This window comes from Ailuropoda melanoleuca, chromosome 7, assembly GCF_002007445.2.
Source record: "Ailuropoda melanoleuca isolate Jingjing chromosome 7, ASM200744v2, whole genome shotgun sequence".
Taxonomy (NCBI): Eukaryota; Metazoa; Chordata; class Mammalia; order Carnivora; family Ursidae; genus Ailuropoda; species Ailuropoda melanoleuca.
Window position 1 is genome coordinate 125,569,394 of NC_048224.1, and position 4,095 is coordinate 125,573,488.

Consider the following 4,095-nt stretch of genomic DNA (forward strand, 5'->3'; position numbering starts at 1 on the left):
ATAGTTTTCACATTTCTTAACCAGACAGTGTGGCCTGGTTATAAAATAACCTCAAAGCAAATTATCATAGTTTTTGAGGTGTTATGGAAAGCATTATGGTGGTCTGACCCCCTGAGCACACTGTCAGGTGGCCTGGTGTCACGGGAACATTGACAAAGCAGACCTGATGGTTCTGGGTCTGTGTCTCTGTCATCAGCAGTATTTGGTGCACGATTCCTTGTGTCTTTCCTCTCCAAGCCTCAGAAGATAATTTCCGCACTTACAGCAACCTGAAAGACATGTCCTATGAGGTTTGCTTTGTAATTTTTAACATCCATTTACTTCTTTTAGTTGGTATGTCCAAGAATCAAATTAGGGTAAAGTTCTTGGTAAACCTTGTTCAAGGAAGTTGAGTACCATTGACTTAAGTGTTTGTTTTCTTCTTTAAATCAATAGTTGAGGGGCGCCTGGGTGACTCAGTCGGTTAAACATCTGTCTTCGGCTCGGGTCATCATCCTAGGGTCTTGGGATGGAGCCCTGTGTCAGGCTTCCCGCTCAGCGGGGAGTCTGCTTCTTCCTCTTCCTCTGCCCCTCCCCCCTCTCTTGTGCCTGTGCGTGCGCTCTCTCTCTCTCAATCTCAAATAAATAAATACAATCTTTAAAAAAAAATCAATAATTGAGAGGTCTGTCTATGTAACATGTAGGAATCTCAGAAGAGAGATGTGTGCATACTGTACCTGTGTGTTTGAGATGAAGTTTCTATATGTACCAGTCTACATTTAGCAGACGGGTACTTTTCCTTGGAGAAAATTCTTTAATTTTGTGGAGACAAGACATTATTTTTCTTTGGAAATTCACAGGCTTTTTTTGAAATTAGTAAATTTGATGTAACTTGGTGGTATTGTTTTTTCTGACATGAAACGGCTCTTTGCAACACGAATACGTGCCAAACGCTCTGTTTTAATATAATTTTTTGATTAGCAACACATTCATATGGTTTGAAAATAAACAGTATAATACAGTATAGAGTGAAAGGTCTTGTTTCTGTCCCCCTATACACTAGTCACAGCCCTTTATCCATATCCCTTTTGTTTTCCTTCAGAGTTTTGGAGGTGTTCTTTACATTTGAAAAATAACGTATCAGCACTTTGAAAATTTACACGGTTGAAAAGAAATCTTAAATGGTGATAGAAGTATTGGTTGAATCTTTGAATTTTCTCTCAGTTCATTTAGGAGTCTCTTGACTCCTAAGTTAAAATTCTTTGATAAAATTGTTAAAATGATATACGTATCTATGTGAACTTAGTAATCATTCCTCAAGGAGAAGTTAGATAAATACAGTTGGGGTCGTTTTTGTTCAGGAAGTTTTGACGTGGAATTTTCTCACTAGGTGGCGCTCGTGTGCCTGGAGATCTGGGAGGGGTTTGCCCCGCCCCGCTGTCCACGGATGCACAGTTCACCAATTAGCACACAGTTACTATGGAGACCTCCCAGTTCGCACAGAGGGAAAGGCCTCCATATTTTCCCCTCTCCAAAGAATGAGTGTTCTACTCTTATTTTTGCGCTGCGCTACATATGACCTTCCAAGTGGAGTGAAATTGTTATGGTTTCCTCTTTAGACTGAGAGGTATGTTATGGAAAAGACTGGTACCCAGGCAAGAAAAGGTCATTGCAAGGGTTACTTTGACCTGGGAATAAAACCCTGGGAAAATTCAATTTACCAGTTGAATCAGAACTGTAGAGGAGTTCCTGGTAGCACATGAATGATCTGGAAGTTGCCCTAGCCCTTTCCCTGAAGACCTTAATGTCCATCCAACAACAAAAAGCTTTTAAACATGCTTTGGTGGTATTATCTTCCTTAGCCATTGACATGGCCTCTCTGTAAGAAGGGATCAAAGTGCTTTTTCCTGTCTGATTCTCACACCCACCATGAGGCAACTAAAACATTACAGATGTGCATAAAATAAAAATCTAGGGATTTCCATTTACCGTTCAACTCTGTCAGAAGGTCAAGAAGTCCAGCAAGCAATAGGGGAAGAAAAAAAATTTAAACCAAGATTGAAGAAAGTTGAAATATGCTAGCTAACTCTTTATTTGATATATTTGGTCCTGCAACCATTAATTTTTTTATGCGTTAACTCAGACATTTACTGCGCACCTACTCTATGCCTGGCACTCTCCTGGTTGCCTTGGTTGCAAAGATAGATGAGACTAACTCCTGGTTTCAAGCCTGTTGGGAAAATGAACTTTCATCCTGAACTCTCTTTGTTGATCAAGCTCCCATCATCCGCATAAGAATTACTCTGACTCAGCTCCATGTCATTTTGTACACCACTCTCCCACTTTTTGATATAATGGACATCAAAATCTTGCCCAAATTTACCTCTTTTAGGACACCATCTACCTCAGACAGCTTATGTAAGCCACATACTCAATTGTATCTGTAATTTGTAAGTATTTATATGTCACCTTCAGCTAGGGACAACCTCAAGTCATGTGAGTGTCGGTTCACCTGCTCAGAATGATTTCAAATGATTTTTTTAAAAAGATTTTATTTATTTATTGGGGGGGCTGCATAGTTGTGAGAGGGAGAAGCAGCCTCCCCTTTTGTGGAGCTGGATCCCAGGACCCTGGGACAATGACCTGAGCCAAAGGCAGATGCTTAACCAACTGAGCCACCCAGGCGTCCCTGATTTCAAGCTTTTGAAGACAGTGTCTTGCACACGTACTTGACCTCAGGTCTCATTGACCGAAATATCATTTTTAATGATTTATTGGGAGAAACAAAAGCCTGTTGCAAAAGACCCTTTAGGAAACATGAAATGATCAGGTCAAAGGGCATCAGCTAATCTTTGGGGGCTCCTTTGAGTGACAGCTCAGCAGTAGGGACACAGATAACGTGGAAAAGCCTGTAGCTGGTGCCCAGGGTCATGCCAACAATTGTGATGATCGTTTGTGCCTCTGGCTTCTCATAACAATGCTAACACACAAGTGGCCCAGATTCCTGTTTCCCAGTGGAAAGAAAGAAAATGTTTAAGAAGAACAAAAGGGGGAAAAAAGAAAAAGGAAAGAAAAAAGAAAACTCAACATCAGCTATCTGGTGTTGCTTTTCTGATGAAGCCTTTTTTCCCCACAGTTCTTCCCCCAAAGTGGGAGGAAAGTAGGGGAAGACAGGAAGGAGGCATTCTCTACTCAGATGACTCGAAAGAAGATTTTCACTCTTGTGATGATGGCATGTGAGATTATAAGTGCCCTATCTCAGAGCTCCATGGGACGAGGAGGGCAATTAACTTCTGCAGGAACACAGTGAGTTGAGATGAAGTATAAGAGGGAAAGGTCCTTGAGATGAAATGCACTGCAGGCTAGCAGGGAGCAGGAAAGACACTGTCTGGTTGTTTTTTTTAAACCGTGAAAGCCTTTTCAGGACAAGGGACCTACATTCTAATCAGAACTGAAATGGAAGAGAATCAGGAGAATCAACTGATATCTCTCCCTGCCTGGTATACTCTGCCTTACTCCTGTGTGAGTCTAGCATAAATGCAAACAAGGGCAGAGCTACACATTTCTGAACACTTAGATGCAAATTACAACTTAGGCACTAACACCATGGTGCCTGCTTTCTCTGCAGCCCCCCTCCCCCGCATTCTACAGCTGTGCACAGGGATTTTCCTTCTCTGTATTCCTTAGTCCTTAGGGGTGGTGAGTAGCACAGTCTTTCACTACAAATCCTTTTCCCCAGCATTTCTTCTTCTTCTGTTAGATCTCTTTGGGATTGGATGAATTTAACTGAGTACCTGTTCACACCAAATAAATTCCCTTTATAATCTGGCATCCAGTCACCCAGCTGGGTTGTTCCAAATAAAGACACAGTGGACACACCATACCAGTTAATTCCTTCGGCCATCAAACTCCAAACTTCTTATAACCAAATCATATCATAAATGGTATTTATTGGGGATAGCGGGCAATGAATGATGGTGGTGCTGATGATAAGAGGGAGATATAAACATGTATCCAGATCAGTTCCTGATCTTAAGACACAGGTAGTCCAAGTAGACAGAAAACACAAACACTTCAAAAGCTGAATAATGACTCAGGGTAAGCTTGATACGGGAC